A 13,015-nucleotide genomic window follows, 5' to 3' on the forward strand; every position below is an offset into this window, starting at 1 on the left:
GCCCGGTCAAAACCGACAATGCAGGCTTGTCGGGTGCCACGGTCTGCACGAGCACAGCAAGTTTTGTGCACCTCCCATCTTCCGTTCGGCCGGAATTGCAAGAAATGTCTGCATGTTCTATTTTCATTGCGGTCAATGGGAGAAGGGTTCAAATGTACTCTAGGTGTTTTTGCGTGCTGCCCCTGCCAGAAAGTGCCCAGTCAAAACCGACAACGCAGGCTTGTCGGGTGCCACAGTCTGCACCAGCACAACAGTCTGCACCACTGCTCCTCCCCGAAGCGCTCACGGCGTTCTCCTTTCTGCAGCGCCCCGGTCAGACCCGCTAACTGGGAGCGCTGCACTGACATTCGCGATGGGGATGCGATTCGCATAGCGGGACGCGCCCGCTCTCGAATCGCATCTCAAGCCACTTACCCGTCCCGGTCCCCGGCTGTCACGTTCTGGCGTGCGCGGCTCTGCTCTCTAGGGCGCGTGCACGCCAGCTCTCTAAGATTCAAAGGGCCAGTGCACCAGTGATTGGTGCCAGGCCCAATCAGTTCAATTAGCTTCCACCTGCTCCCTGTCCATATAACCTCACTTCCCCTGCACTTCCTTGCCGGATCTTGTTGCCTTGTGCCAGAGAAAGCGTTAGTGTTGTCCAAAGCCTGTGTTCCAGATCTTCTGCTATTGTTATTGACTACGAACCTTGCCGCCTGCCCCCGACCTTCTGCTACGTCTGACCTTGCCTCTGCCTAGTCCTTCTGTCCCACGCCTTCTCAGCAGTCAGCGAGGTTGAGCCGTTGCCGGTGGATACGACCTGGTTGCTACCGCCGCAGCAAGACCATCCCGCTTTGCGGCGGGCTCTGGTGAAAACCAGTAGCAACCCTAGAACCGGTCCACGCCAATCCCTCGCTGACACAGTGGATCCACATCCAGCTAGGCGAATCATAACAACTGTAGCTTACCAGGGAAAGTTGTGTTTAGGAGTGGGCGGGGTTTATTCCCATTTTATGTATCTAGAGATAATATGCCCATAGGATATCATATAAGGTGATGATCTCGACACAAAGTAATATACTGATATCTGAACCAACCCTCTTCTGTGACAAAGTTTAATGTTGTTAATTAACTTACTAATACCTCATAGGTTTAAAATCTGACATTATGTCATTGCTATTTTCTTTATATCTTCATTGATATCATGGTCTGTTTGTATTACTCTCCTTAACCCCTTCAGGACCAAGCCCATTTTGGCCTTAACCCCTTAAGGACCGGAGGTTTTTCCGTTTTTGCATTTTCGTTTTTTGCTCCTTGCCTTTAAAAAATCATAACTCTTTCAAATTTACACCTAAAAATCCATATGATGGCTTATTTTTTGCGCCACCAATTCTACTTTGTAATGACATCAGTCATTTTGCCCAAAAATCTATGGTGAAGCGGGGAAAAAAATCATTGTGCGACAAAATTGAAAAAAAAAAACGCTGTTTTGTAACTTTTGGGGGCTTCCGTTTCTACGTAGTACATTTTTCGGTAAAAATGACACATGATATGTATTCTGTAGGTCCATACAATTAAAATGATACCCTACTTATATAGGTTTGATTTTGTCGGACTTCTGGAAAAAATCATAACTACATGCAGGAAAATTAATACGTTTAAAATTGTCATCTTCTGACCCCTATAACTTTTTTATTTTTCCGTGTATGGGGCGGTATGGGGGCTCATTTTTTGCGCCGTGATCTGAAGTTTTTAACGGTACCATTTTTGCATTGATAGGACTTATTGATCACTTTTTATTCATTTTTAAATGATAAAAAAAGTGACCAAAAATGCACTATTTTGGACTTTGGAATTTTTTTGCGCGCACGCCATTGACCGAGCGGTTTAATTAATGATATATTTTTATAATTCGGACATTTCCGCACGCGGTGATACCACATATGTTTATTTTTATTTTTATTTACACTGTGTTTTATTTTTTATTGGAAAAGGGGGGTGATTCAAACTTTTAATAGGGGAGGAGTTAAATGATCTTTATTCACTTTTTTTTTTCACTTTTTTTTTGCAGTGTTATAGGTCCCATAGGGACCTATAACACTGCACACACTGATCTTCTATGCTGATCACTGGTTTCTCATAAGAAACCAGTGATCAACGATTCTGCCGGATGACTGCTCATGCCTGGATCTCAGGCACTGAGCAGTCATTCGGCGATCGGACAGCGAGGAGGCAGGTAAGGGCCCTCCCGCTGTCCTGTCAGCTGTTCGGGATGCCGCGATTAGCCGCGGCTATCCCGAACAGCCCGACTGAGCTAGCCGGGAACTTTCACTTTCACTTTTAGCCGCGCGGCTCAGCTTTGAGCGCGCGGCTAAAGGGTTAATATCGCGCGGCGCCGCGATCGGCGCTGCGCGCTATTAGAGGCGGGTCCCGGCTTCACTATGACGCCGGGCCCGCCATGATATGACGCGGGGTTACTGTGTAACCCCGCGTTATATCGGAAGAGCAGGACCAAGGACGTACCGGTACGTCCTTGGTCCTTAAGGGGTTAAGGACCAGAGCGTTTTTTGCACATCTGACCACTGTCACTTTAAACATTAATAACTCTGGAATGCTTTTAGTTATCATTCTGATTCTGAGAATACATTTTTTTTCGATTCACATATACAATATGTCTACTTTATGTTTGCATCATAAAATTGACAAGTTTTTACTTTTGGAAGACACCAGAGGGCTTCAAAGTTCAGCAGCAATTTTCCAATTTTTCACAAAATTTTCAAACTCGATATTTTTCAGGGACCAGTTCAGTTTTGAAGTGGATTTGAAGGGTCTTCATATTAGAAATACCCCATAAATGACCCCATTATAAAAACTACACCCCCCAAAGTATTCAAAATGACATTCAGTAAGTGTTTTAACCCTTTAGGTGTTTCACAGGAATAGCAGCAAAGTGAAGGAGAAAATTCAAAATCTTCATTTTTTACACTCACATGTTCTTGTAGACCCAATTTTTGAATTTTTGCAAGTGGTAAAAGGAGAAAATTTTTCTTGCATTTGTAGCCCAATTTCTCTCGAGTAAGCAAATACGTCATATGTCTATGTAAAGTGTTCGGCGGGCGCAGTAGATGGCTCAGAAGTGAAGGAGCGACAAGGGGATTTTGGAGAGTACGTTTTTCTGAAATGGTTTTTGGGGGGCGTGTTGCATTTAGGAAGCCCCTATGGTGCCAGAACAGCAAAAAAAAAAAACACATGGCATACCATTTTGGAAACTAGACCCCTCGGGGAACATAACAAGGGATAAAGTGAGCCTTAATACCCCACAGGTGTTTCATGACTTTTGCAAATGTAAAAAAAATAAAAAATGTTTACCTAAAATGCTTGTTTTCCCAAAAATTTTACATTTTTAAAAAGGGTAAAAGCAGAAAATACCCCTCAAAATTTGAAACCCAATCTCTCCCGATTCAGAAAATACCCCATATGGGAGTGAAAAGTGCTCTGCTGGCGCACTACAGGTCTCAGGAGTAGTCACATTTGGCTTTTTGGAAGCAAATTTTGCTCTGGGGGCAAGTCACATCCAGTTGTTGCAAAACTACAACTCCCAGCATTCGCTGACAGACTGTACATGCTGAGAGTTTTAGTTTTGCAACAGCTGTAGGCACACTGGTTATGTATCACTGAGTTTGTGACCTAACTCAGTGTTTCACAACCAGTGTGCCTCCAGCTGTTGCAAAACTACAACTCCCAGCATGTACGGTGCATGGTATACGGTGACTGCTGAGAGTTCTAGTTTTCAACCACTGGAGGCACACCGGTCGTGAAACACTGAGTTAGGTAAAAACTCTGAGTTTCACAACCATTGTGCCTTCAGCTGTTGCAAAACTACAACTCTCAGCAGTCACCGACAGCCAACGGGCATGCTGGGAGTTGTAGTTATGCAACCAGCAGATGCACCACTACAACTCCCAGCATGCACTTTAGCTGTTTGCGCAAGCTGGGAGTTGTAGTTATACAACAGCTGAAGGTACACTTTTCCATAGAAAAAATGTGCCTCCAGCTGTTGCAAAACTATAAGTCCCAGCATGCCCATTATGGAATGCTGGCAGTTGTGGTGGTCTGCCTCCTGCTGTTGCATAACTACAGCTCCCAGCATGCCATTTTTGCATGCTGGGAGCTGTTGCTAAGCAACAGCAGGAGGCTGTCACTCACCTCCTGCTGCTGCTCCGGGACACAGGTCAGTCCCTCGCCACCATCACTCCTGGGGCCCCGATCCCAACATTGACACCAGGGATCGGGGTCCCCAGCTCCTGGGGTCCACGTCCTGCTCACGTCCTCCGGAAGAGGGGGGGAGCGGGTTGCGGGAGTGACACCAGCCGACAAATCAGGGCGATCGTGAGGTGGCACCAGTGCCACCTCACCCCTGCAGGCTATGGCCGTCTCTGACGGCCCCGATCAGCCAGTAATTCCGGGTCACCGGGTCACTGGAGACCCGATTGACCCAGAATCGCCGCAGATCGCTGGACTGAATTGTCCAGCGATCTGCGGCCATCGCCGACATGGGGGGGGGGGCATAATGACCCCCCTGGGCGATATGCCGCGATGCCTGCTGAACGATTTCAGCAGGCATCCGGCTCCGGTCCCCAACCGGCTAGCGGTGGGGACCGGAATTCCCGCGGGCGTATGGATACGCCTTCGGTCCTTAAGGACTCGGAATGCAGGGCGTATCCATACGCCCTATGTCCTGAAGAGGTTAATGTTAATCAACTGTAACAAATAAATGTACTTATAATAAAATAATAACGCAGTTGTTATATAAAAAATATTGGAAAAGTTACATTACCACTACTATAGAATAGTCAGGCCCAGATATGTTGAATTGCATTGTTTGTATATTTTTGGCAATTCATAACGTTCATAATATTTTTCATATTTTTGTTGACCATAATTAATAATTCATAAATGAGTTATTAACCCCCAACAGCACCCATGGACACCTCTCACCTCTTACCCCACCTCTTGCAAATGCCTGAGCAACACGGCAGTTCCTCAGGGATTTGATTAGCCCAGTGTTTACAACCTACTAGATGCAAATTTTTCCCAGGCATTTGACTTTGTACTTTTGCTTATGTTTACATGAGCCCAATACTTTTATGAATGCTCTCATCCTCTTCTCTTCTTCCTGATTCCTTGTGGTACCCTTACATATATATATATATGTGTTTTTTTTTATATGTTTTTATACATATTTGTTGTATTCTAATAAAGTTTTTCTGGTCTTCTCGTTTGGTGTATATACATACACATATACATACATATACATACACATATCTATCACACACATCCATCATACGCTCCCCCCTAGTCTCCTCAACCCATCTCCGCAAGCTCTCCCGCACCCCACCCACAGTCAACTCACACTCCCACTGACAAGAACACCGCCCTGCACAATCCATGCTCTCAGCAACCCCCAGAACAAACACCCCCATCCCGCAACACAATACACGCTTGGGGTGTGGAGCAGACATCTGCTCCCATCAGCCCCTGGCCTGTCCGCCCTGCATTGAATCTTAAAGGGCCCGCTACCTGCATCTATAGATAACATATCAGCTGACAGCACCGAGTGCCTACGCCACTGCTTGCATGATCTCAAGAATTTTAGGCATCCTAGGGCACCGTGGGATACAATGAAGGCCTATCTAAGGGGGTGTTTGAAATCCACCATCTCTTATATGAAAGGAAAATCTTCCCTTAAGGAGGTAGGCCTGGTGACCAGGTGCTCTGACTTGGAAGCTAGGAATATTCCAGACTCTTCAGATTCTAATAGGGATTCCTGGTTCCATGGGTAGACTGTATATGAAACACTTAAAGGGGTAGTCCAGTGGTGAAAAACGTATCCCCTATCCTAAGGATAGGGGATAAGTTTGAGATCACGGGGGGTCCGACCGCTGGGGCCCCCTGCAATCTCTCTGTACGGGGGCCAGGCTCTCTGGCCAGATAGCAGGTGTCGACCTCCGCACGAAGCGGTGGCCGGCACGCCTCCTCAATACATCTCTATGGCAGAGCCGGAGATTGCCAAAGGCAGCGCTTTGGCTCTGCCATAGAGTTGTATTGAGGGGGGCGTGTCGGCCGCCGCTTCGTGTGGAGGTCGAAACGCTCCCTTCCCGCAGGCTGTCGGGGCTCCATACAGGAGATCGCAGGGGGCCCCAGCGGTCGGACCCCCCGCGATCTCAAACTTATCCCCTATCCTTAGGATGGGGGATAAGTTGTTCACCACTGGGTTCACCACTGGACTACTCCTTTAAATGAGAAAATGAACAGAAAATTTCACTAAGCAATTTTATTTTAAAAACTGAAACTAACTCATATACAGACAAAACAGTGCCTCGTCCCCCCCCAATCCTGTATATTCTCTCGCTCAAACAGGGTGAGGTTGTCAAAATATTTAATATACAATGATAGCTCATGCAAGGGTATACAAGATGGCTGACAAGAGTCAAACCTAAAATGGATGCCATTACCTTTAAAACAGATAAGCTATAGCTGAATACTATAGATAGATATTGCTTAGCAAGAGCTATGCATAGCATACTATTCTAGTCACAGGCCTACCATATATGTGAAAGGTAGTAATGTCCAATCAGAATGCAAGCTAAGCATGATATAATGTATACACCCTTAAGGTAAATATATATACTCAAACCAACCCACTGGGAGGAGATATATAGAGACAAGTATATTTATGGATATAAGACTTAGTATAACCACGCCCACATATGTAAAGAACACACCCATAAGTATGGTATATAAGAAGACTGCCTCACCAGGGGGCAGCCTCATTCATTCATGGAGGACCAACAAGGCAGCCTCATTCATGAAGTAACAAGGCTTCAGTCATGAAGAACCAAGGACGAAGGAAGCAAGACTGATGAAGGAAGCCAAGCTAAGGAGGAAGGAGGCGGAGCCAAACCAGTCTGATGAAGGAGGAAGCCATCTTAGATGAACTTTCCACAGCCCACACAAACTTCAATTGGTGAGATGGTTCTAAGAACATACCTACACCTCCCACTGTCATTATTGTAATACTTAAGCAAGGACTGTTATTTATATATGATTTACTAATTTGTTCTGTCTGCCATATTTGTCTATAAGCCTATAATAAATGTATAATTGTTTTACGTATCTAAAGTAATCCGAGTAAATTATTCCACAAATGGTGACAGTGTCATTCAATATGACCGGTATAATTATATAACAGAGGTTCTTATAGCGATCGATGCAATAGCTGAGAGATTTTCTCAATTCTATAGGATCTGTATAGTTCCAGAACACGATATGAGTCAGTTAATTTGGAAGCCTACTCAGATGGTATTCAGTTTCCTTCTCTGTCTTCCTTCAGATTACTGTTGAGGAAATAGAGGCCGTAAAAGATATTGCTAAGGGTAAAGCCCTGGGTACTGATGGGCTGGAAGTTTTATATTAAAGGGAAAGTGTCACGTTTTTTTAATTTTTAAAATTATATTATATAGTGGATAAACCTTATAAGTATATTTATTTTTATTTCAGTTTGTGTTAATATGTGTTTGTGTTAATATTTATAAAGTGTAACATGGGGGCTGCCATTACCCAGAGCAAGTGTGCTGACGCCACTTCAGGACACCAACACACTTGCTCTATGGTCCTCGCAGGGCATAGGGATATGAAGATGGGGAGCATCTGCCTTGCTTAGGATAAAATGCATTCTGCTCAGAACACAGCTTACAAAAGGAGCCTGAAGCCTTTTTAGAGAAGTCCGGAAGTCACTACTGCCATCAGCAGCGGCTTCTGCAAGCTAGCTACAATGGCACATATTCTACAGTGTGCGCAGCATTGTTCAGGAGGACCAGGCCAACGGCATAAGTGCAGCTATCAGAAGTGGAGGAGAGCCGAGCGGAGCAGCACTGTAGAGGACTGGCCAGCAGCATGTGCAGCCAGCAGGAGGGAAGAAGCGTGTGGACAGAGCAGGACCAGCATTGAACAGGAGGACCGGGCAACAGCGTTTTGAGTAGCAAGTCAGCGGCACAGCCTGTGGAGCCAATCAGCACCAGAGTAGGGTGTTGAGGCAGCCAGTGGGACCAGCACAAGAGTGCAGACAGCCAGCAGGACCCTCATCTCCTTAGTCCTTTGCAGTTTAGGTTCAAGGACTCCCTTTCGGCTGGGTCTTACCGGAGTTCCTCAATGAAGCCACCCTAGTGGTCTTGTTGAAACCTGACAAGGACCCATTGGACTGTGGTTCCTACCTAAATTCTAACAAAAGTCCAGGCAAACAGACTTACTACAGTTATTTCTACTATTCATACAGATCAAACAGGCTTTATGCCTGGACCATCCACCACTGAGATTATTAGATAAGTGCCATTGATGAAGATTGGGCCTTGGCCTTGCTTGACGCAACCAAGGCATTTGATTCTGTTGAATGGTCTTTTCTTTTGTCTACCTTTAAGGCGTTTTGGCTTTGGAGATAACTTTATTTGTTGGATCTCCATCCTCAAGTCCGCACCCAAAGCTCAGGTATTAGTCATGTTCACCTACAATCTCCCTAGGACAAAGGTACCACTGTCCCCGCTCTGTCGTGGTGCCAGTGGAGCCCCTAGCACTTTTTATCCTGCAGGATCCAGCAATTCGGGGCGTCGTCCTGGGGGACAGAGGATAAAATAAAGCTTACCGCCGATGACATGATTCTTTTCTTAGATAGTCCTTGCTCTGTTCTGTCTCAGGCAATATTGATTATCGATGGATTTGGAGATTTCTCCAGCCTGCAAATCAACTGATCCAAATCCGCCTTCATGCCTTTTTCTATCTTCTCTTTGCTTAGTTCCACTTGCAGGCTGTAGGTGGTAGAACGTTCGTATTTGGGGGTACTGATACACAAAGATCCCAACCAGGTAATACAGCTTAATATCCTCCCATTATTAGCTTTGAGATAAATTTAAGGTGTGGAGTTCTCTCCCCCTTTCAGTACATGGACAGATTAATCTAATTAAAGTGATCATATTACCCAATTGCTTATATATCTTAGAACAATTAGCCATTTTGTCGATACTTGCATCAATTCTTGGTGAAAAATTCCAAAATTGGATGAAAAAATTTAAAATTTTGCATTTTTCTAACTTTGAAGCTCTCTGCTTGTAAGGAAAATAGACATTACAAATAAATTATATATTGAATCACAAATACAATATGTCTACTTTATGTTTGCATCATAAAGTTGACATGTTTTTACTTTCGGAAGACATCAGAGGGCTTCAAAGTTCAGCAGTAATTTCCCACAAAATTTTCAAAATCTGAATTTTTCAGGGACCACTTCAGGGACCATGTTTGAAGTGGATTTGAAGGGCCTTCATATTAGAAATACCCCACAAATGACCCCATTATAAAACCTGCACCCCTCAAAGTATTCAAATTGACATTCAGTAAGTGTGTTAACCCTTTAGGTGTTTCACAGGAATAGCAGCAAAGTGAAGAAGAAAATTCAAAATCTTCCTCTTTTTACACTCACATGTTCTTGTAGACCCAGTTTTTGAATTTTTACAAGGGGTAAAAGGAGAAAAATCCTCTCAAAATTTGTAACCCAATTTCTCTTAAGTAAGGAAATACGTCATATGTGTACGTCAAGTGTTCGGCGGGTGCAGTAGAGGGCTCAGAAGGGAAGGAGTGACAGTGGGATTTTGGAGAGTGAGTTTTTCTGAAATGGTTTTTGAGGGGCATGTCACATTTAGGAAGCACCTATGGTGCCAGAACAGGAGAACCCCCCCCCCCACATGGCATACCATTTTGGAAACACCCCTCAAGGCACGTAACAAGGGGTCAAGTGAGCCTTAATACCCCACAGGTGTTTGATGACTTTTCGTTAAAGTCGGATGGGTAAATGAAAAAACATTTTTTTCACTAAAGTGCAGTTTCCCCCCCCCCCCCCCCCAAATTTACCATTTTTTATAAAGGGTAATGGGAGAAAATGCCCCCCAAAATTTGTAACCCCATTTCTTCTGAGTATGGAAATACCCCCTGTTAGGACGTAAAATGCTCTGCGGGCGAACTACAATGCTCAGAAGAGAAGGAGTCACATTTGGCTTTTGGAAAGCAAATTCTGCTGAAATGGTTTTGGGGGGGCATGTCGCATTTAGGAAGCCCCTATGGTGCCAGAACAGCAAAAAATACCCACATTGCATACTATTTTGGAAACTACACCCCTCAAGGAACGTAACAAGGGGTACAGTAAGCCTTAACACCTCACCTCACAGGTATTTCACGACTTTTTGTAAAATTTTCACAAAAATGCTTAAAAAAAGTTTACATTTTTACAAGGGGTAATAGAAGAAATGGGGTTACAAATTTTGGGGGTAACTTTCTCCCGAGTATGGAAATACCCCATGTGTGGACATCAAGTGCTCTGCGGTCGAACTACAATGCTCAGAAGAGGATGAGCACCATTGAGCTTTTGAAGAGTGAATTTGTTTGGAATGGAAGTCAGGGGCCATGTGTGTTTACAAAGCCCCTCGTGGTGCCAGAACAGTAGACCCCCCACATATGACCCCATTTTGGAGACTACACCCCTCACAGAATTTAATAAGGGGTGCAGTGAGCATTTACACCCCACTGGCATTTGACAGATCTTTGGAACAGTGGGCTGAGCAAATGAAAAATTAAATGCTCACTGTACCCCTTATTACATTACGTTAGGGGTGTAGTTTCCAAAATGTTGTTCTGGCACTATGAGGGCTTAGTAAACACATGTGGCCTTCAATTCCGGACACATTTTCTCTTCAAAATCCCAATGGCGCTCTTGCTCTTCTGAGCATTGTAGTTTGCCCGCAGAGCACTTTTCATCCACATATGGGGTATATTCTTACTCAGAAGAAATTGGATTACAAATTTTGGGGGGCTTTTTCCCTTGTGAAAATGAAAAAGTTAGGGTAACACCAGCATTTTAGTGAATTTTTTTTTTTCATTTTCCCATCCAACTTTAACGAAAATTAGTCAAACACCTGTGGGGTGTTAAGGCTCACTATACCCCTTGTTACATTCCGTGAGGGGTGTAGGTTCCAAAATGGGGTCACGTCGGTATATTTTTTTTGCGTTTGTCAGAACCGATGTAAAATTAGCCACCCCTGTGCAAATCACCAATTTAGGCCTCAAATGTACATAGTGCGCTCTCACTCCTGAGCCTTGTTGTGTGCCCGCAGATCATTTTACTCCCACATCTGGGGTATGTCCGTACACCGGCGAAATTGCGTTACAAATTTTTTTTTTTTTTTTCCTTTTACCTCTTGTGAAAACAAAAAGTAAAGGGCAACATTTTTTTTTACACTAACAGGCTGGTGTAGACCCCAACTTTTCCTTTTCATAAGGGGTAAAAGGAGAAAAAGCCCCCCAAAATTTGTAGTGTAATTTCTCCTGAGTACAGAAATACCCCATATGTGGCCCTAAACTGTTTCCTTGAAATACGATAGGGCTCAGAAGTGAGAGAGCGCCATGCACATTTGAGGACTAAATTAGGGATTGCATAGGGGTGGACATAGGGGTATTCTACGCCAGTGATTCCCCAACAGGGTGCCTCCAGCTGTTGCTAAACTCCCAGCATGCCTGGACAGTCAGTGGCTGTGCAGAAATGCTGGGAGGTTGTTGTTTTGCAACAGCTGGAGGCTCCGTTTTGGCAACACTGCCATACAAGACATTTTTCACTTTTATTGGGGGGGGGGGGGGGGGCAGTGTAAGGGGTGTATATGTAGTGTTTTACCCTTTATTATGGTGTAGTGTAGTGTTTTTTAGGGTACATTCACACTGACGTGTTACAGTGAGTTCCCTGCTAGGAGTTTGCGCTGCGGCGAAAACTTTGCCACAGCTCAAACTTGAAGCAGAAAACTTACTGTAAACCTGCCTGTATGAATGTACCCTGTACATTCACATATGGGGTATTTCAGCATGTACTGACAGACCGTGCATGCTGGGAGTTTCAGTTTTGCAACAGCTGGAAGCACACTGGTTGGAAAATATTGAGTTAGATAACAGAACCTAACTGAAAGTTTTCCAACCAGTGTGCTTCCAGCTGTTGCAAAACTACAACTCCCAGCATGTACTGATCGCCGAAGGGCATACTCAGAGATGTAGTTATGCAACAGCTGCAGGGATCGCAACTACAACTCCAAGCATGCTGGGATTTGCAGTTTTGCAATATCTGGACAGCTACAGTAAGGAGACCACTGCAAACTGTGGCCCTCCAGATGTTGCAAAACTACAAATCCCAGCATGTCCAGACAGCAAACAGTTGTGTGGGCATGCTAGGAGTTGTAGTTTTGCAAGATCTGGAGGGCTATAGTTCAGAGACTACCATATAGTGGTCTCAAACTGTAGCCCTCCAGCTGTTGCAAACTACAAATCCCAGCATGCGCAAAAAGCTGTCTGGGCATGCTGGAAGTTGTAGTTTTGCAACATCTGGAGTGCTACAGTATAGAGATCACTGTATAGTAGTCTCGGACTGTAGCCCTCCAGATGTTGCTAGGCAACTTACCGGCTTCAGTCGGATCCAGGGAGCCTGCTGCAAGTCATCGCCGCCCACCGATCTCAGACACAGATAGTCGCCTGCAGGGTAAGTGGACTCCGGCGCCGGTCCCCTTCGTTTTCCCCGTTCTGCCCCGCCTATTGTGGGTGGGCAGAACGGGGGAAATGAAAGTTAACCCCTCCCGCCCCCGATCTGCTATTGGGGGTCGCGTCTAGACCACCAATAGCAGGGATAGGAGGGGTGGTACCCCTGCCATCTCACTCCTATCCCTTCAGGGGGATCGTGGGTGTCTTGGACAACCGCGATTCCCCCCCCCCCCCCTTATATTCCGGGTCACCATAGACCCGTCATGACCCGGAATTCACTTGCGATTTCCGCCGATCGCCGACATGGGGGGGGGTCTGATGACCCCCCCCGGGCATTTGCACGGGGCGACTGCTGATCGATATCAGCAGTCACCCCGGTCCCCGCCCGGCGCGGCAGGGACCGATAACTACCAGGGTGCTT

Source organism: Hyla sarda, chromosome 1 (assembly GCF_029499605.1).
Source record: "Hyla sarda isolate aHylSar1 chromosome 1, aHylSar1.hap1, whole genome shotgun sequence".
NCBI classification, from domain to species: domain Eukaryota; kingdom Metazoa; phylum Chordata; class Amphibia; order Anura; family Hylidae; genus Hyla; species Hyla sarda.